Here is a 22,350-nt window from a genome sequence, read left to right as displayed (position 1 = left end):
AGTCACATCATCTGTAACTTGGAATGCTGCAAAAGAAAATGCATTAAACATGACATCATCGGTTAGATGGAAACAAACCCAGCAGCCCTAAATCTGACCAAAATCAATTGCTATAAACCAAACAAAATTATAAATCAAACAAGTGTCTGAAGATCTAAAGCACACAAAAGTAGGTCTATAATGTGCAGTGTGTCTAATTGCCACGTATACTAAAAAAAGATGATTTTTTTCTCAGGGGAGACAAGCGCATCCCTCCTTCTCAACACAGACACTCCACATCTGTGCAGCCAAATTCCTCCGGGACACCGTCCAGCCCGGAGAGAGAGACACGTCGAGAGATCGAGAGCACAGACAAACAAAAGAAGACAGCTCGAATCCATAACATTGAGCCAGACCCTTGTGAGCCCACTCATAGAGAGATAGAGAGGAAATAGTGGAAGAAAGAAAGTGCTTCTGTGCCAGGGCATCCACTCCTACGCACAACCAATTCTGCTGTTTCTTTCTCCAGCTGTAAATGGAGCCAGACTCGCTGCGGAGCGACCAAAGCATCTTTCACGCGTCTGTGCAGCCTTCTCTCCAATACGACTGCTCATCTGCATTTGGCACCAGAAACCGCTGGTGTTTACGGGGCCATTTATAAGGAAATAATTAGGTTCTTTCCCCTAGAGCAGGCCACGTAAATGAATAGCGCGCAGATAAAACGAGGGACAGCCCCGTTTCGAGACATTTCCAGGAGAATTCACTGCCCTGGGTCACGTTTGCGACAAGATATTTCTGATGCAACCCCGTGATACCATCGATATGGAGGTTGTTGGCAAAGCTGGGTGAGGTATCGGCCCCCTGTGTAAACAAGTAGGTGTTTGTGGGCGCTGATGTGTGAACGTGTGTTTGCATTTACGTGTGCGTGTGTGTGCGTCCCAGCATCCCCCCGTACACTCCAGAGTCTTTCCCCAGCTCTTGATCTCCAGATCCCAGCGTAGCGTGCGGTTCCTTACTCAATAAGTAAAAGCCTTGGTTTTATCTTGGCTGACAGCGAAGGATGATTATCCTGCAGGCGCTGCTCGGGCCCGGGTTGGCCCAGCTAGGGGGCCGCCCTACGCCCAACTGTTTGAATTACATTATTCTGTGTTTCACAGGCAAGACAACTTCTGTTGGAAATACAGAGAGAGAAAGCAGCAAGGTGAATTTCTGCCATGTGCTGGGACGCAGAGCATCTGAATCCAAAAACATCGGATAAAACCGACAGTGAGCTGACAGGTATTTGGGGATAGAGACTTGGTAAACAGTATTCTCAGGCCTTGTGTTAAAATTAAAACATGCCGATGCAACAAAGCAGCTAACAATGTCTTCAAAGACATTAATATGAGTTATGAGTTAGTACTGCGAGAATAGAGAGAGAATGAATCTAACTTGGGTTCGGACCAAAGCAATCAAACCTGATGCCATCTGCTTTTACAAAGGAGGTAACAGAGCATCATGCAATAAGCAAATAACAAAAGCAATTTCATAAAATAAATGATGTTAATCCGTAATGATTTTAGAATCCTCTCTGAGAGGTTTTTTATAGCTCATGAGATTTTATTGAGGTCTTGGTTAGTACATCAGATGCTTCTCCTAAAATTCTTTAAAAAAAAAAAGTCAAGCACACTACAGTACATACAGTAAAAGCATAAAGCTATCAAATAAATGTGGACAGCACTGTCTAAATAATTTTTTTGTACTGTATTTTATTGTAATTTATATTACAAATGAAAAATCTGTCATAATTTACTCACCTTTTTGTCATTTCTGCAGAACACAAAAAAGATATTTTGAAGAATGTTGATAAGCGAACCACGGCGGTACCCATTGGCTTGCATTGGTTTTGTGTCCATACAATCGAAGTGACCGCCATTGTTCGTTTACCAACATTCTTTAAAATGTCTTTTGTGTTCTGCAGAAGAAAGAAAGTCATACAGGTTTGAAATGAAAAGAGGGTGAAAACATGTTTAATCACTTTACATTTTTATTAAACACTTTTAATTGTCTTAAGAGAGCAACCTCTAAACAAGCAAAAATCTCCATTCGCTCTCCATCTAATCTCAGTCTCTCTTTTCTATGCGTTGGTAAAGCGGCAGCCTTCATCCATGCACATTGCAAAGCATCGTCCAGTGCCACATTGAGGTCATGGTTAATTCCACTTACGCCATGTAACAAACTAAGTATATTTAACCATGACACAAGAGCCAGGTGCACCATTTGTTTGTAACACTAACAATGCCTGCCAACCTTCTTATCAAGAGAAAAGCTCCTTACCATGTCTAAGCACAATTCTGCTGTTCTCTCTATATTTATCCATCTACCATCTCTCTCTCTCTCTCTCTGGGCTGTCTGTCTGTCCGCACAGGTTATAAGAACACCTGGCACGGAGCCACGAGGCAGAGGGGGGTGATGCAGAGGGTCGGATTTGACAGATAATGACAAAAAGAGCACTGTAACAATAGCTGGAAATGAGCTCGCAATACATCCTAATAAGAGCTACACAAATTAGTGCCAGTGGAGATGTCAAACCCCGGCAGCCTGCTAGGGACCGGGTGACGTCTCGGGCACGTCTGACTGCTGCCGCGGAAACGAGGGCACAAACGAGAGCCCTGGCTGCCCCATCAGCAGCGAAGGTGACAGGACCAAGCGGGGAGGTGTTGACGGCCACGTGTCCATGTCCCTGTTCGCGCTGTTTTTTTCCCCTGCATTGTTAAACATCCTCATTAGGGCAGCTTCCGCCCTGTGTTTAAACAGACTCTTAGTGTTTGCCGAATGGCCTCCAAAAACAGCCATGTCCCCCAAACGGCACACACACAGGTACTGGTAGACAGGTAGAAAAACAAGCAGATGTTCAATGATTATTGCTTTTATCGTATTGTACGTGACTTGGTAATCATACGGTCAAGAGACCAACAAATGAACACAAAAGCTCAGCGGATTTGGCTGTTTGCATCACTATAGATGTCCCGGGCCAAAATTGATAGCAATAATCACTAAACTGATGTTATGTTATCGTCGATACATTTTTAGTGCCATTTCAAAGCTAAATGCAAAACATCTGGACTTGTTTTATAATGGCATGTAAGCTTGACCCAAATAGAACCTCAAATAAATATAATGAACCACAACATACTGTACATTTAGCAAAAAATAAATAAATAAAACAATACTTTTAGTGTAGTAATAATTGTATTTTGACACATAGTGGCTAATAGTACGAACAGACATCAATAATGCATATTGTAATGTTCACCACTAGTGAACATTTTTAAGAATTAAATGCATAAACCCTTTCAGAAACATTGAAAACGTTCAGGCGAGTGTGACCAACACAGCACACAACGGTCACAACGGTTGCTTTGTGAGCAGCTTGCTTGCTTGCTTAGTCCGTTACTGACGTCCGTTAGACGTTGATGTCTAACGCCTCTCATCTTCAAACATTCGGGGGCTGTGAAACGCAGTACTCACTCACAGATATACTAGCCCACCGCTTCCTTCGCCTCTATTTCTGTCCTTCCTGTGGAGAATCGGTCAGATTTGCCAGACGCAACAGTACTAACAAATGACGCTTTGTCGGTGGGTGTCAACATAGGACACAATAGTCTAACAGAACCCCACAAGACTTCCTGTGGTAATGGGGTTTAGAGTAGTGTGTTGCAATTTCAGGATGGGCGCAGTCGCAATTGAAAGACGGTTTATGTAAGAAAACATGAAAATTAAGGACACGACACTATACAGCCTTGTAAGGCCTACGTTTCTTGTCAAGTTAGATAATGTCATCACATTCTCCGAACTGAGCGTGAGCCCAAGACATGACCTAATGCAGAGCCAGCTGACCCAGATGAGCTTGGAGAAGGAAGCTACAGAATTACTCATACAGTACTTCTCCTTTGAAGATAGCAAGCAAGCACAAAAAGAGTTCTGCCTGGTTTCTCGTCTCGTGTCGCTGAGGAACAAGTTCGCTATGACTTCTGTCATCACGAAAAACGTCTGATCTCATGAATTTTCGAAAGGAGCCTCTTCGCTCGGGAAAGCACCCATGCTTCCTTCCTCATACATCATTCAATGAGACTCAATGTGTGTTTGTGTCTGTCACGATGGAAAAGCTGTAAACCACAGGACAATTGAAGATCATGAGAGTGATACCTGCAGCAAGTTTCCAGACAGCGGAATGACAATCCACAACACATCACATTCGATGTATCTGCTTTGTATTCAAGGTAGAGATTCTTAGAAATCAACACGTAAGTGTAAACGCGCCAAAAAAAGGATTTTCAAGTTTTAGTTTGTTTCATTTTTAGTACTCCTGTCTTGTTATCCACTAAATCTGTGACATAGAACATTAAGTTTCGTTTTTAAACAAAGCTACCAAAGAAATATTGTGCTTAACAATCAAACAAAACTGTCAATAGGGTAAAACATGTATTGTTTCTAGCCTACAAAGTCAAATAATTTTGAAAACCCGATTTAAAATCTTTAATATATTTATTTATTGGAAAACAAGACATTAATCTTAGCACATATAATGTCGTAAACGTGCATATGTAATTTATGTTTAAACATCGAAACAAAACATCTGTGAATCAAACAGTTTTTCCCTTTACCAAATACAGTATATCTGGCAAGAGGAATCTTTGACAAGCAGGAATTATGTGACAAAGGAATCGACTGTAGTTTCACTCTCACATTTTAATTAAAATGCATATTAAACACGCAGATGGGAACTGACCCGTGAATGTGAATCAGCCATGTTTGTGAGACTTTTCAATCACAACAGTACCGATTTAATAAATCATCAGCCTAGAAAACAAATCTTTTTCGCCTGCGTAACCAGAGGGATGAACCTGCCGTCTGCCACAGATGGCGAACAGATTCACGCATCATCATATTCATTATAAATGAGACTGTGGTTATGAACACTATTGCCCAAAGAGTATCTCATCCCTACCAAACAGACTGGCTGTTTTATGTTCAGCAGTATAACAGGATCAAAACCCCACGTGCAACAGAAATCGCAGAGCTTAGCAATAAGAGGAAGAAAAACCCAACTGCCATGAAACCTAGAGGAGAGACAGATTGGACACGGCTGGAGCTCTATGCCAAGGCCAAATCCTTAATGCATACAGGGTGGTCCGTGCTACAGTAAAATGGCATTTGACCCTTACCAGCTCACACCCCCACCACACTTCCTGTCCCAGAGGAAAGGCAAATCACAAATCGGATCTCTCTAATCTCAATTGTTTGTACAGCAATTGGATTAGAATAGAAGTCTTCTGCCTCTCAGAGATTTCTCCTGAGAAACATATTCGTGAGATTACTGGGGTATGTCCAGATTTGCTCAGACAGCATGTCTTGCAATCAAAAGTAAATATGAACAAAATAAAACTTTTAAATTCTTCCAAGGTGAAATTATCGGAGCTATGCTGCTATCTGCATCCCAGTTCTGTATTCTTACTGAATGTAAACATCTGTGTCACTTTTTTCTTAATAACTTTAGGGTAAACAACTTAAACTAAACAGAGAACTTAAAGCCTCCTGAGCCGTGAAAGAGCAATAAAATATTCCTCTGGGGTCTCCAAATCCCACATCCCGCTGTGTGGCCAATCTCCAGGGCTCACCAGGTCAAAGCCATCAGCTCTGAGATATGGGCGGTGACAGAGACGTGGAGCTGGGGAGGAAGATTGCACCTTAACCTTGTAATCTGATGCACATGAAAATAAAGGTAACAGCTATCCATTAAACGCACGACACTGCAGTGAAACAGGCAAGGCAACATCGACAGGCTCTGGGCCTTCTGTATTTAACAGCATTATTCATGCGCCCCCTTCGTGCATTTTCATTCAGTCTTTCACTCTTTTTTCTCGTTGACACATTTTCTGTCTACCAGCCATTCAAACATCAAATTATTTCATATACGGTGCCTGAAGCAAGTTTCATCATTCACTTCTAAATCGTATCTGGATAAATCTACTGCAACCAAAAAGAGAATATTGATTTTTTATTTTGTTTTTTATGTATACAGTGCATCCAGATGGTGTAGAGTACAATCTCTGATATAAAGCCTAATACAATGTATAACGATAAAATATAAAACAGCAATAAACGTTACAAATGTTAATCATAAAATGGTACATTACAAGGAAAAAATGTGTCAACAGGGTACAATTTAACAACGACTAAGATTTATGCTCTTGTCTACATATTATGTATAAAGTATTTGAATTAAAGATAGACAACATGCATATAGAACGAATATGAATATGCATGAACGAGCAGTCAGAAAATATCTGCATGTCACAAAGAGATCTCTGGAGAGGCTGATTATAAATCCAACATCCGACTGTTTATACAGTTCTTTTAAGTAGGTCTATCGCAAAACCTGCACAGTTCTTTTTAAAAGATACTTTTAATGCTTAGATCCGTTCATAACTACATTTACTTTGAGCAGTAAAAGTTCCGCCTTCATTGATTTTCATTAAGCAGAGTGCTATTTTAGCATTTATAGGGAGAAAAGTAATTGCAAGTTCCTTTCCGCAAAGATGCTTTCCACATGCCCCGGTGCAACGAAACACATGAACACGCTTTATCCGGTTTCAAACTGCTTATCCAGGACAAAACATTTCCTTCCTTTCCAATAGCAACAGAACTGGGGGGTTTATGAAGAGTGAGGTACACTGGGATACAGAACGCAGGCCCCATGGCATCCACATCAAAGTCAAGCCTCTGGTCTACACACACGTCGGCTAGCGGTTCTGCGTTCCCGAATTCTCCAACTGATTCTGCCTGTGTGATGTGGCACCCTGAGGACTCCAGTACTGAAAACGACCGCAGGGGCCCCTGCAGTCACGGATGGGATGATGCCTACTCATCATCTCTCCAATTTGACTGCCTTTTGATTTTGGCACATGCTCTGTAGTTTGGCATTATACTAATGTTTCTTCATTGCTTGCACATGTAAATAAAAAAAAATATATATATTTCTACAATAGGGTAAACTGTATATAATCATTTTAAAAAGTTGCCTAATTTATTAGTAGATTTTGATTCCCAGAGAAACAACATACGGATGAAACGAAGAGCCTGAATGCACTGTATGTTGCTTTATATAAAAGTGTGTCCAAAATCTAAATGTTTAAACAATACATTCGATAGCTTAAAGAAAATCTGACGCATTAGATAAATGTGATTCTAATAGATTTGTGGCATATATAAGTTCTTATATAGCGTCAGATAAGCCTGTAATGTTTCATCGAGCATATACAGTATAAGCCATGCATGATTCTTCACAATAACTTCTTTCACTTGCATTATTTAGCTGTGTGGTGTTTTCTGGCATTCCTCTACCATAAACATCACTTTTCGCAACTCTCCGTGTGAACTGACTGATCTTAATTTTCACAGGCTGTTTTCATATTTAAACACTTGATAACTCATCCACTGTCAAGCTTTGTGTATAAAGTGTCACATTTTCTCTCACAACATTTAAGAAGCGAGATAAAAATACACAAGAAATAAAACCACCTAGGAAACAATCGCTGAGGTTGTCAGAATTCATTCATGAAAGGGTTAACAATGCCTTTGGAAAATGCCATATTCAAATTCAAAAAGTGTATAAAAGCTCTAACGTGTAATAAGAGATGCTGTAAGTTTGCTCACACACTGTACTACATGGTGGGTAAAGTCATTAAAAAAGTATTTAAAGTCTTAGTATTTTGTTTCTCTAAGGCTCTTATACTGTACACCTTTTTATATACAAAAATTATTTTGTTTCCATGTTCAGTTAGAAAAACATTTAGGGTGGTGAGTGTCGGGGGATATGGGGGCAAACCACAGATTAGGACAGGCACAACGCATGCCAACATGTGACAGGTGTGCCTCCTTCTTCGCCCACTCCAGCTTCCTCCTACACCCACCCAAACACAAGAGTGGGTCAATTTCTTCTTTAACATTTAGTGGTTTTGTTTGTTGCCAGCAGCAGTCACAACACACGATTCCAGAGCCCACGGTAGCTGTTACACATGCACATGCTTGAAAAAAATCGGGTTTTATCCGTATCAGTTTTCCGCAACACACAGTTCAATTATTGCACACAGCTGAGCTATTCACAGACTGCACTGGACTGAAACATCAACCAAAAGGCATATATGACAGTATGGAAAAATCAGATGATGATAAAGGTGAGGCCTTGGCAAAGCCGGTTATGATGCGGCAAATATGTAAACACAAGGCCAAACATGATTAGTTTACCATTAAAACTGTTACCCTCACCATGGGCGAAAAAACTCTGACCTGGTCGTTACGGATGGGGGAATTCCAAGTGTTTTGTATACACAAAAAAACAGGTACTAAATCAAGCAGGAGGGTGCTGGTTAGGCCATGCTAAAGATCTGGCATTCAGATAGCAGAAACAAATCATCAGAAAAAGATACAGACTCCAACAGGAAAATGATACGACTGCAGGAGGATCATGGATGAAAGAGCACAAAGAGAAAAGAACAGAATGATAGAAAAGGGGTGAAATGAGATGAGGGAGGAAAGGAGATAAAGATGAACAGAGGTATGTTAATACAGACATCTGGTCCAGTGTTTTGTGTTTTGCTGACCCAGGATTGAACACAGGAAATTCCCCTGATAAATACCCACTTTGATGACGTAACTGCCGTCACAAGCAAATTAATTTAATTTTACTTAATTTGGAAAATCCACTCGGATTAATGGAATAATTGACTCATTATTAGGTAATATATATTGGAAACTGGGAATTGTTATCAGCAAGATCAGCAAATCTGAATTCACGTTTGTTGATTTAGAAGTAGAACATGTTCCCGTTCCCATTACTGTCAAACAATCATAGCTAAATCTTAATCTATTCCTAACTCGAACAAAAATCTAATGCTAAAATAAAAAAGTAAATAAAAATTTAAATGTACATCATTTTAGAAATTGCTGAAATATAGATATTAAAGGGATAGTTCACCCAAAAATGAAAATTCTGTAAACCATTTACTCACCCTCACCCTTGTTGAACACAAAGAAAGATATTTGGAAGAATGTGAGCAATTTTCAGTTCTGAGATATCGTTCACTACCATAGTAGAACAAAAAACTGTATATTTTTTTGTTCTGTTGAACACAAAATGAGATATTTTGATTCATTTAGGAAAGCAAACATTTCTGGGGTACCTTTGACTACCCTTTTAACTTTTCCTACTATGGTGGTCAATGATGTCCCAGAACTGAAAATTGCTAACATTCTTCCAAATATCTTTCTTTGTGTTCATCAGAACAAATAAATGTATACAGGTTTGGAACAACTTGACGGTGAGTAAATGACAGAATTTTCATCTTTTTAAGTCACGTCAACTGACAATAATGTAATCGCTAAACCATAATAAAATGAGTATTGTGTCCAAGAAATTCAGGCCAAGAATTTTTATTTCAGTGTTGCGGTTCCTGGACCAACAACAAGGAACATGTCCTACCCGAGTAAATCACGCTAAGCATGAAATCCAAAAAGCGTTTCATCCTTGATCCAGTTCTGCATTAACAGCAATTGAAATCCTGACACCATTTAGAGTTTAGGGCTTGTTTGTTGGATACAACAGGTGAGGTGCAATAACCCCAAGTAGCTAAGAATGACTACAACAGCCATCACTCATAAACCAGCACAAGAATGATTTACAGGAACTCTGAAAAGGTGAAATCACTTTTACATGTTTTAACAAATCATGTGAAGAGTTTAACTGTAACCAGCAAAGAATGGCATTGTACAACCGGGATGGGCGTTTACATAAGCATCAAGTCGGTGGTTTGAAATGTGCGAATCAGGGCTTTCTGTAGAGGTTTATTTGTGTGTTTGGGTGTGGGGGGTTGAAACGGAGACTCTGAGTCATTCCGTGGACATTTGCATGAGGTGAAATCCCTGAGCAGGCAGCGATGTGCTGACAGATGCAGCCGCAGCGTGCAGAGCGCGTTCACAGGCGACTTCTCATCGAAGCGCTGCATTCCGGCAGCACCCTGCAAGGGATCAAACAGGCTGATGGTGCTCATCTGAGCGAGGTGTTAAACGCTGACAGCCGAAATGCATTTCTGAACCGTCTGCCCTTCCTAATGAAGTTAGCCAACGCGTGGCCTCATCTGCCTAGAGCAGCAAAAAATTGTCAGATGCATGAATCATTTTTCTGCTCAAGCTACTCCAGCTTAAAAAAAACTAAGAATTCCCAACTAACATCTTGCACGCCAGTGTCTTTCCAACCAGCCCCTCCCTCTGTGCTTTATGGAGTTTATGCCATGCAATACCTATGATCCACTCTTCATCTGTCCTTTTCTCTTCCTGCTTTCTGTGTTGGTCGCATGCATGCAGCTGGGTTTTGAAAAGAGGCGTATTTGGTGTCATCTTTCTGTGCAACAGGAACACCGAGGGGAGGGCTGGCTGGTTAGAAAGGGTAGGGGTAGACACAATAGTGCGGAGTCTTGTTTGAAGTCTGAACCACAGATTCCGGGTCTTGGCATTGCACCAAATCAGAATTACCAGCACCTCTCAGGTTCCAAGCCCAAGAGGTTGGCAACTAAATCCCTCCCCCACGGCAGAAAGAGTGGGAAAGTAAGGGTAAAGAAACTGAACAGGATAGAAATATTTTCAGTATGCTCTCAGAAAGCAGACTGCACAATGGCTGGTCAAATAGCTGAGGCTGAACGTCACTGTAAAGTCAGAAGGGGAATTTTGGAGTTTCGTGAGCCTACGCCTCGCTGGTTTCATTCCCAGCAGCGGAGCCAAACTTGGGTTCCATAAACCTGAACACAAGGAGGGAAACCGAGAAATGGTCGAGAAACAATGCATTTACATCTTTAGAATGGACCAATTTGACATCGAAACAAAGAGCAACTTTCAGACATTAAAAGGCTGCAAAAATATTCGAGACAAAATTTTCAACAAACGTAGAATTATTGGTTACTTTTGTATAAGTTTATTTGGTCTTTAGTTGTATGAATGCGTGAGGGATCACCAGTGCTCACTTCCTAACACTGCTATAATGGACCCTTTGAAATCAAATACCTATTCAGTCTTTTGTATTGAGCCCTTTTATAACACGACTGAACGATTCAATTATTCAATATCCTGCTTTGTGCCATTTATTGAATCTTCTTTTTTCTAAGTTTCCATTATCCTGCTACCCGCACCAACAAGGTTCATTAACTAAAAGTCCAGAGAGCAGTTGCACAACAAAAACAAGCTCTAATAAGAAAATATAAAAACTGCCTCATGAGGCTAATATTCTAAGCAAATCGGCCTTTAACTACAAATAAAATTTTGTTTATTGACTCTCCACATTCTAAAAGTCTACAATTAATGCTTAATTTAAATGATAAATTGACTCTGTTAACACATCTGATATTTTTCTTTAAGCTACTTGAAATGTCACGGTTTTGAAGACCATGAAATGAAACGATGGTCCATGCATGAAACAAAAACTGATGTTTATCAGTGTCGATCATGCACAATTTAATAGCCTGATGACTGTTGTAAATACATCCTCCGTTATTTCTAATACCAGGACATTAATTATTTATCTAGCGAGGGATTAAGATGGTGTTACACACAATAGATCAGATGCGTCTACGCTGACCACCTCAGGGTCCATGCTTCCTGTAAACGGAGTATATACTTCCTAAACGCAGGATGCTTCAGAACACGAGAAGACATCAAAACTTCAAATCTGATTCCAAAAAATGGACGCACAATATCAGCGCATAACCACTGTGAGGTTGATCTGATTTGCATGGTCATCTCAAACTCATCCAGGACAATGCCAGTCTTGTTATAATTAGCTACACAGAGTCCTGGCTGAATGGGTGGAGCGTTTCTTTTATATATATATATATATAAGGGAGGATGATGAGTTTCGAGTTATTCAGACGAGTTCCCATCATCAGTTCACAGCCCAGAAAGTCAATGGACCTAAACCTTAAGATCTGGGTCGATCAACCTGCTCAAGGCAAAGAGGAAATTACATTAACAGCCAATAGCAGACATCAGCTCTACATTCAGAGCACATAAGAATCAGGTGGATCTAAAAGCTTGGGTAAGTGTTTATCAGTATCTATCCTCAAAAAACAATATGACAATCTACAAGACTACTGAACAAATGATGGCTGGTGACAAACAAATCATGCTTGAAAAGACGTGTTGGACATAAATCACGATTTAAAGTCCCTAGATTAACAACGTCTCTTAATTCACCTAAATATGTTAAGACACAAGTACAAATCACCCAATGCACATACACAGTATTATTCATATCACTGCTGTCCTTCTGAAACCCCGTATCTCTATATTTCCTGATAAATCATTATTATTAGTCTCCCTTTATGTTTGTCACTGGGTTTTGCAAATATCTAACCAATAAAAAGCATTAAAAGGGATTGTCAACTTTGACAACGCATTATATGATCACATAAAACATTTTTTTTTTAAATTTCCTGAAAAACTAATTTGGACATCCAAATGTTCAGAAGGACAGCAACGATATGCAATTTACAAAAGTAACAAAACAGATAGTACTTCTTAATACTCATAATATAGTCTAATTTCTTGCTAATAGCCATACTGACGTTGTTTTTCTTTTCTTGTACTAAATATATGAAAAGAAACATAATTAGTTAATTTAGCCTGCATGTTATCAGACCGATCTAAATTAGATGAACCTACAATATATCGTGAATATATTGCTCTTTTCATCATAAATACTAACTTGCTGAATTCAAACATACTTCTAGTTAATGAATAAGTCTGCAATCAGGAGAATTTAAAAGTATACAATTTGCTAAAGGAAGAAACTGATTTATTATGTTATTTGTCAGAGTTTTTAAAGACCTCTACGGCAAGAAAATATTTATTGGATACTTTAACACTTGCAGATTACGGGACTATGTATTCAGTGTGATCATAATCATGACAGCATTTTGTAGACTGCCCAGAAATTGAAGGTGGGGGGGTTTGAATGTGCCTTACTGGAAAACACACACACGCAACATGTTGTTCACTTCACAGTGGCCTATTGCCCATCATTGACCTCTCTCTTTCTCTCTTTCTCACAAACACTCGCATAGAAAAACAGCAGCAGCTGGAGAACATGACACACAACCCTGGAACAGACTGGCAGTGCTGGTGCTGTTTTTCAGAAAAATACTGTAATATGGGTATATTTCAAGTTGTTTTCCCACTCTGTGGTTGTGCAATCCATGGTCAACTCCTGTCATTCCAAGTCGATATCACACTGTGCTTTTCAGTAGTTCTCACAGATGAGTTTTGCGTGTCTACTGAAATTCATCTAGTGATTGATGTAGTCTGCTCTGCCGATAACCGTCTTATCCTGTGCGTATGTTTCATGTGACACATCTGCCGTTCAACCGGGTACATAATCTGACAAACTGCCTCTGCTGAATTCAGACAAGCCATCAAACGAAAGCCAAGAGCAGTAGAGTATTTACAGCATTGGTAAGATGTGGCTCCATTCCTGGGGTTGCGGATAACAGTGGGACACCTCAAGAATGGCATTCACGGCGTGTGTTTTTGGACAGGGGTGTGTGGTTGGTGTGTGGAAGGAGAGAATGCAATGCTGTAGACAGCTCCAGGGAGAGAGAGGGGGCGAGCTTGGCTGAGGTGGTGCTGGGACTGAGAATAGGATTGGCCCCAATACAGATCTTACATTTAGGCATCAAAGAGCTTGCTTCCCACGACAGACACGCTACGCACCCTGTCAAACACATACGTCCCCCTCAACAGGATCATGGATGAGTCACTATGCCTGAGTGCATTCTGTCATTGTTAATGGAATTCCAGTTTAGACCTTCTTGTTGTGCAGTGTCAACAATGCAAAAGTCTAGTTGCTTGTCTTGGTGTGATGGAGTGTGGCCTTATCTATCAGGTCATGGCCACCACACTCATATCACCGTTCCAAAAGGACAGCCGGTGATTCCAAATCCAATGAACTACATTGTGAGAAAGAACAGCAAAAAAACATTCGAAAGGGAGTGAACCATTGCACCACGGTTGCGAATTATTGCTGCGGGTGAACAAATTGGCAAGTATCAAAGGCCCTAAGGATATTCTGTGGTGTTGAGGAACAAGAGAGCAACTGAATGTTTTACAAAGCGCTATTGGTGTTCCTTCAGAACGTCTCTCTTGGCTAAGCTGACGGGAATCGGTTCTTTTTCCTTACAAGCGTAGGACAGGGCTGGTTGGCATCCCTTTCTGGGCCTCTTTTGTTAAGATGTTCTTGCAGCTGTGGAAATAGCAAATGGAGCTTGCCCTGTGGCCATGCTGGGATCGGGTGGGGACCTGACCTCTGCTTTCCGATTTAGCTATGGAAAGTTCAATGCATGCTTTGATTTGACAAGTCTGTTACATTTTCAGCTATTAACAGCAAATGCACGAATTCAACCGACCTTACTGGAGTACGATTTCTATTTCTACCAAAAACTTTAAAATCAAAGTGCCTGCGACACAAGTCGAACTGGCTAATGACTTCATGGCTAATGGCCAGCATGTTGATCTCATGCGCCATTCCATTCTGTTCCACATTAAAGATCTCATGGGCAGAATAAGGTACCGACCCACGCATAGGCATAGATCAAACGTTTTCATCAGAGCTATTTCTTCAGAAAGAGCTTGTTAGTATCCCGCCACTTGCTGTGTGGGCCAGCGGCTAGTGCGCTAGTTAGCACAAGCATTAGTTAGCCTGTCGGCACTGTACCTTTGTGATATAAACGTGTATGCTGACAGAGCGTTCATGTGATCTACAGTACAATTTATTACATATTTCCAAGTCTATTCGAAGGAATCAGCATAATGAGTCTTAACGTAATAGCGAACATCTAAGCCATTTCTAAGTCTCAGTGGGCGAAAAGTGCAACAGAAAAGACCTAAAACCATATAAATTCAGTTACACAGATACAGCTTCCGTTCAGCACCACCGAGGGTGGTGCACTCTTTCATCTCCATAAATGCTACAAATGAGTTGCTGTAGGTTTCTGCTGTTTTCACCATTGCTAAAATGTTGGAAAGTTCATACAACACTGTGGTAAATGTAGCACCATCGGGACGTTACCAGGTGCTTCCCCATGTTTAAGTCGGCAGAACAGAAAACATGGAAACAAGCCTGTGGAGAAATAAATCGCTGTGTTGTTATTTAGGCACCAATCATTCAAATGTAATTTTATATCAAATACAGATGCAAATATTAACCAATTTGAAAACGGAGGTGGATCTGTGCTGGAAGATATCCCCATTCAAGACATTCCCTGAATGCTGCCTGTAAAAAATGTCATCTTACATCATAAAGTTGAAACAAAAATAAAGGATGTGATGTTTGTGAGATATTCATTTATAAAGCAATTGAACCATTGCATTCCTCATCCAAACACGACTCTGACTCCAAAGAAAGCCGTGAGCCTTCAACTAAAGGCATCATCATCTATTTCCCTGTGGACCTGCAATTGTGACATAATTATTGCAACATCGAAGCGCATAATCATGGCACTTTGCGTAATTCTAAGCAGACAGAACAAAACAAGGTCGCACGTGGGCAGAGAAAGGCACCCATTCTTCGATCAGCGGTGTAGCCCCGAAATTGGATAGAGCATTACCACACTCACTACACACCTGAGATTACAACCAACCCTGAGAGGAAATACTAAACCACTGCTTTCTACAAGTTCAAAACGCTTTCCCTGAGCTACAAAAAAATACAATTGCAACTGTTTAGAAAGAGAATCTTAAATTCATAAATGCAATACTTCACAATGCACGAGTCTTCTCTTTCTGAATCCTTAGGTCTTTTTAAGCTTCTGGGGTTGATTCTTATGCTGGCTTCTCATTGGCTATGCTATGAGCACATGCTCTCTGTGCCTGCTTTTGATTTCTTTTTAATCTACTGAAACGTACTTAAACCTCTGCCTAGTTCTTAGAATGTGTCTCACCACAACCGGTATTCTTAGAGTCAAAGGCCCATGTCAGGGTTGTTTGAAATATTCCCTCTAAAAACGACTTTATCGCACTTAAACATGGTCTTAGATCCTTCCACTTTATGTCAGTCTGCCAAACCAGTTGCATTTGAGAACATTCATTTAAGTTATAATCTGACTAGGTGGTAAAAAGTTTATTTTTGAGAATTACTACAGTGAAACACGTATGTCACATCTAACTTGTGATCTGAATAGAAATAGTGACAATTAACCAAACAAAACATACATTCCTTCAACATTACCCAAGCAGCCCCAGAAGACATGGAGTTGCTTTTCAATAAACCAGCCATATAAGAACTTTCGTAGTGCGGTGTAATCATTTCTGAAGAACCGCTGATGAGTCTGTGGGGTTTGGTTTAACACTGTATCAATACATCATCACATGTGTGCATATGCTGGCCGAACAGACCAAAATAGAACAAATACAAATTTTAATCATTACTCACAGCTATACCTCATCCTGTCAAGTTCCATTTTTTAATCTGTGCATGATGTCAGATATCCGTGTTCCTACACCCTCTCACACACACAACCACCCCCAACTTCTCCATGGCCCTAATCTGAATTCTTTCTTATGCATGCTTAAAACTCATCAATGGAAGGGCATTTCATTCAAATTCAAAAGTCACATCTCTAATGAAAAAGGCATGTTTTCTTACTCGCTGAGCAAATCTGAATCGCACATCTGAGGTAATGATTTCCTGTTATAAAACAAATGTTTATATTTGAGTTTCTGAAGAACTGTTTCTCTTCGGCTCGGTAAGAAAAGTGACCGAAGGTTTAAAGAGACACATCTCGAATCAGCTCACTTGGGCAGGAAGCCGACCTCAGCTAGTACTTGGAAAGGCTTTTCTACGTAGAGCAGCATGCAATTCTAATTAAATGCCAGACAAAAGGGATGCTGAACCGCTAAACCCAAAAAAAGAACGAAAGCAAAACGGTGCCTGACATGATGTACTTGATATACGTCATTATGCTTCTTTATATGACTTGTAACGGTGTTACACAATGTGACAATATAAACACTGCATTATTATGTTAATATAATTATTATATTATGTTATATTTTAAAAACTTACTTTGACTTATAATTAAAGTAATTATAATAAACTTTTTAATAGAGTAATTATAAAAGACATTAGTGAGAATTTCTACATCCAGTGAGAGTATAATATAGATCTATAAAATCCATGTGGGTGGCATAAAACAGATTATTTGGTATATGTGTAGATGACAAATAAATGTGTCCTATGGTGTAGCAGCAAAGACAAATAACAATGACGATAAATCTCTCGTAGGCTATTTCATATTATAATATAAATAATATAAAATAATATACAGTATTATTACCAGTTTGTTTTCAAATTTTTTGCTGTCACACCACACACGCATGGTATGATACCCATCATACCCATTATGTATTCTGAAAAGATTTTGTCAAAGTTATGGAGAAATTAATAAGCTATTTTGGATGTGCACTGCCCAGTTAAATGATCAAATAAAACATTTCCAAGTAAAGTTTTTGTATTAACTAGAATTAAGAAAAACAATAACAGACCATGAAAATAAAATAATAAAATGTGATCAAATTGAATGAGCTGCAGACTCATCAACTCTTGATGACCATCACACCTTGATGACATCAAACTCGATTCTTTTTTCTGCAGCATCTGCATTTCCAGAAGCCGAGCATTGTCTGCACTTCTGCTTTTGATATCATCAGAACCGCCTCTGCATTCATGCTTCATATTTAAATCTACATGTAACATACGCAGTGAAGGGAAACTGATTCTCCCAACATCAGCACGTAGGCAGACACAGACCAAAACACTGTGAAGTATAGGTACATCACAATGTAGTTTACAGAAGTGAGTAATTCAGAATCAGAGCGCATACCCTTCAACCGCACAACAAAACACAGGCTCGTGCTGAACGCAAAACATCTGTTTTTCTGTCTCTGTTAAAACAAAGCATCAAAAGGCCCCTGGTTAGGCCCCCCACATCTGTGTGAGTCAGCCTGTGCAACTGAGGGAAATGTCCCTATAGGGCCTCGCGGCAGAGGGACACCTTATATGAAAGTCTTGTGTTTATTTTCGTAGCACTAATGAATCATTGGTCATGCATTTAAAAAATGTTAACCTCTTTCGGCCCCGTTACACGTAACTTTATTCTCCGAAAATCCCTGCAGATTAGGTCATCTGAAGGCGTTGATGTAACAGTGCATCAATAAAAAAACGTATTCTGTACTCATGCTTGCCATAAAATAAGCAAGTGCACGGTCTTTACACATACGTGCTTCAAACATGGATTACATAATGCTAGCGTGTCCTAGACAGCTTAATACGTTTTAGGTGGGCATTTTCATTTCCTAGAGATTTATATAAGTGCAATGACCTCCATGCACTCCGGTTAACCAATGCAATTCAGCCTTTCGCTGTCTGAAAAAAAGCAGATTACACAAATGGATTTGATATGAACTGACGGGCAGACAGACAGATGAGCAGAGCTTGTAAGCCAAAGCCATTCAGCTTTGTTCTAAGGTCTGGAAGAGGTAATACTTCACAGTGACTCAATAAGAGCAAATCACAAAGTCGGCTGCATGTTAGCATCTGGATGGTACATTAATGTGCAGGCTTAATTTGAATTCTGCTCAGCAACAGCCATGGTAATCATTGTTTGAACAGAAAACTGGGCGAGGGACGAACTGAAGGTGAGCTAAAACGGAAAACGAGAACAAAACCGATGCCCGCTGTCACAAAGGGTGATAGCTCTTGCCTCCACATGAAAATCAGGAGAAAGTTCAGAGAGAGTGCAGGCCTCTGCTGTATCCACCCCCCCCACCACCAGCAGCTCCGGCAGGGTTACATTCTTTCATCTGAGCTCACCATTGCATTTCCAGAGGAAAGCGTACAGGAAGAAAGCGAGACCGTCGGACTGTTCCATGGACGCGATCGCCAAAAATGGCAAAACATAGACTCAAAGCCACCAAGTAAAGGATACAGAAACATGTCACAAGAAAACAAACTTTACAGAAGAAATGACTGGAGGTAAACGAAGAAATCTCTTCATTCAACTCTCTGCTTCTTAGTGTCACCAGAGATCCTAACAATATTCTAAACTGCTCAAGCCAAGACACTCAAGTGTGTAATCAAAAGGCAGATTACAAGAGCTCTTTAAGTTTACTGTAGGTCAATAAATGTCTCAGTTGTGTCTACACATATTTCTCCAAAGAAATCTGTTAAGAAACATTGACAGTCTGTTAACACAAGGATGTGCAGAGCAAAATACTGTTCATGAAAATAATGATTGATCATAATGAGTTTTTCATAGACAAACGACAAAACACGGTGCCTTTTGTTTTGCTTTTTCTTGATACTTTATAACAGGGCCGGGCCTGTAATAACAAATATCCTAGACACAGGATACGCAACCTGCAGATGCATAGGTACACAGATCGATATAAAAAAAATGATTATTTCAGTAGACAAAATGACTTGAATTCCCATCCCGATCTGATTCTTAATAAGATAACAGAGCAACCTTTGAGCAAAACCAGTTTCATTTGGGACAGAAAAGACTAAATTAAGAAAACCCATTCACGAACGGGAGTACATAAAAGCTAAAGCTCAGTGACGACCATAGGAGGTTCAGTTTGCCTCGACTCAGTCCTGCAAAAAGTAGAAAAAAAGAAAACATTTCTGCAGCCTTAGCTCATGGGCTGGATGCCTTCTGGAAGTGCTTTTCCATCACCCCCCTTTCTTCTCCCCCAACTGCTCTCTAATCAGCTCTCTCTTCCTCCGCCACCCGCTTCCCCTGACACCCACGCCCCCTCCAACACAGATCTACCACCCACACACACGCCTCCCACCCTGTTCTTTTCCCCCCTCATCCTCTGTTGGAAGGGTTCAACGACCTTGCTTTTTTCCTCCCTCACTTTCCGTCTCTTGCCGTCTATCAGCTGATCTCAGCCTGGTCTTCAGCAGAAGAATGAGAGGAATGCATTAATGTGGGTGTAAAGACAATCTGGCTTTGTTATTGTGGGGGGAAACATTTGGGGGTTTGAAAAGCCTCTTGCAAAACAGACTGCAACACGTTGTGACTGCAGAAAACAAAATGCACTCCTTTTAAAGTTCACTTTAAGGTCACTGCAGTGAAACTAATCTGACCCTGAAAATTAGTCTACAAGGACACTGAAGTTTGGGAGATTCCTCCAGCCATGCTCCACCTGTGGATTGTATCAAAACACTGACAAAACTGTGTCAACATCCGTTGCTTAGATACAATTATCTAGAGGCTATCTTGATGTATGCAGGTGCCAGAAAGGCTAATTAGCAAGAAAGGTCGCTCTCATACCAACAACGTCTCTATCCAAGCCTGAACAAGAAGTTGTTTACAGACACTGTTTTACACAAAGTTGGGGTTGTGAGTGTGATCCCTGATAAAGACATTTTACGCCAACACAAAGAGGCACGAGAACGCTGGTGACCACATCAAAGAAAAAGGTATGGAACAAACAATTTTCCCTAACAAGCTCGGTCTTATTTATACAGGCAATCTTTTTCCACACTGCTATGATCTGAGAAAACACTACTCACAAACAGCCAAATCTAACAGGCATGGTTTAAAACTCTTTACTGTCTGGTTTAAGAAAAACTGGTGTTGTTAATTTAACATTTATTTAGTCATTTAGTCAATATTAAAAACACAAAATGTTGCGATTAGTATATGTTTTTATCACGGACCATATACAGTCAGTTTAGTCAAAACCTAATAATTGAAATAATATTATGCGACTCTTACCACACAACAAGTGGTCGAGGACTAAATGTGACTCAACGCATTTATTTACTGTTTTTCTAGAAGCAATTGTTCAGTGCTCAAATGTGGCCCACTGAGACCCTTACAGTTAGTTTGGATATCTGATTTTGTTCTGCTTTTGCAGGGGAATACCAAAAGGGGACTTTCAAATCTCTACCTTCAGCTAGTTGGTAAACAGAACAGACATAGAGCTTCGCAGAAAGGGGGATTTTTACCTTTGCATTAATTTGCATTCGCGTCAAAACAGTTTTTGGGTCCTTTTTCATTTGGCTAAAAACCGAGTTTTGAAACTGCTGAAATGTGCATCGAAATTGGCGAAAAGACGCTGTGGGAGGTTGCCCTGTTTTCGTAATGAGTGAGCGCCACAAAGATTTCGAATGGAAAAAAATTGATCACAACAAGTTTTTGTGGTTAATGATAAAATGGAGAAGCATTCCATTCAGGTTAACATTAACAAACTTGCCACATTAAAACGGCATACCTTTAATTATTACATCAGTCGTATTAACTTCCCTTCCCACCATGAACCACTATTAGATCGGCCCTTGTGCACGCATTACATCATATGAGAGCTATTCATAGCAGAAATAGAGGTCTCAGATATGTCCAGGGCATTGTGATAAAAAACGTGATGGAGACCAAACTGAATCGGCTGGCAAAAATCCCACCACCGCGACAATGAGCGCACTATCGAGATGAATGGAAGGAAATACAGCATAAGCCGGTTGGGAGTGGGAATCCTGAAAATGGAAACCACATGACGGAGGTCAAGATTCCGAGGCGAAGTCTGAACTCTGTGGTTTCCGCTTCACAGAGTAACAAACGCACACTCTAGAAGTCTCGTGTCTCGTCATGGATACCCAGTTAGTAAGTGAGCCTCATTCTTTTGTCTAGCCAGTCTGAAGTACACCACTGGTCACAGGGCACAAGTTCATTAGTCATAGCACTCAGGCATATAAACCACACACGAAAGAACTTAACTTCAGTCATCAATTAGTCATCTCTGTTAAAACTGTCGCTAAAGAAACCCAAGAGAACAAATAGTATACTGGAGTTGAGCAGAGCACTGCGACAAATCAGGCCTACAGGGTCTCAATCCTAAATATCAAACAGCTGTGTGAGAAAGCGAAAAACAGTTCATGTCTCCAAGAAGAGTGACAGAAGAGAGACAGAGCTAGCAGACAAATATTCATATTGAGGAAAAGCATATGAGCTTGAGTGTGTTGCTATGCGTCGTTTTTTTCTTTCCCACTGTACCCAACTCTCCTCCTGCTCAGTATGCAGTCTGGGGATAGAGGCTTGGAGAAGAGGAGAGACTGAAGGTCCCCCTGCAGGCTGCCTGCATTCTAAATCACCCATCTGCCACTACTGTCCCTGATGCCCACCCCCATTCTTCTATTGGAGAACTGTTTGTGTGTGATAGACTTGAAGGTCTGTTTATGTGTGTGGTCTTTCAGACGCCTCTTTGATATGATGCACCAGTAGT

General features: G+C 40.4%; 1 protein-coding gene and 1 long non-coding RNA gene across 2 annotated transcripts in view; both read right to left on the bottom strand.

The window, feature by feature from the left end:
- Positions 1–22,350, bottom strand: part of LOC130547263 (uncharacterized) — a 49,927-nt gene that overhangs the window by 12,182 nt on the left and 15,395 nt on the right. The gene's annotated exons all lie outside the window — the stretch shown is intronic.
- The window catches only part of bcl2a (BCL2 apoptosis regulator a), a 41,031-nt gene that overhangs the window by 3,774 nt on the left and 14,907 nt on the right, over positions 1–22,350 (bottom strand). The window lies entirely within an intron of this gene.

The sequence above is a fragment of the Triplophysa rosa genome, linkage group LG23 (assembly GCF_024868665.1).
Source record: "Triplophysa rosa linkage group LG23, Trosa_1v2, whole genome shotgun sequence".
NCBI classification, from domain to species: Eukaryota; Metazoa; Chordata; class Actinopteri; order Cypriniformes; family Nemacheilidae; genus Triplophysa; species Triplophysa rosa.
Note: the sequence above shows the minus strand (reverse complement) of the source record. Positions and strands in the feature narration are given on the sequence as shown.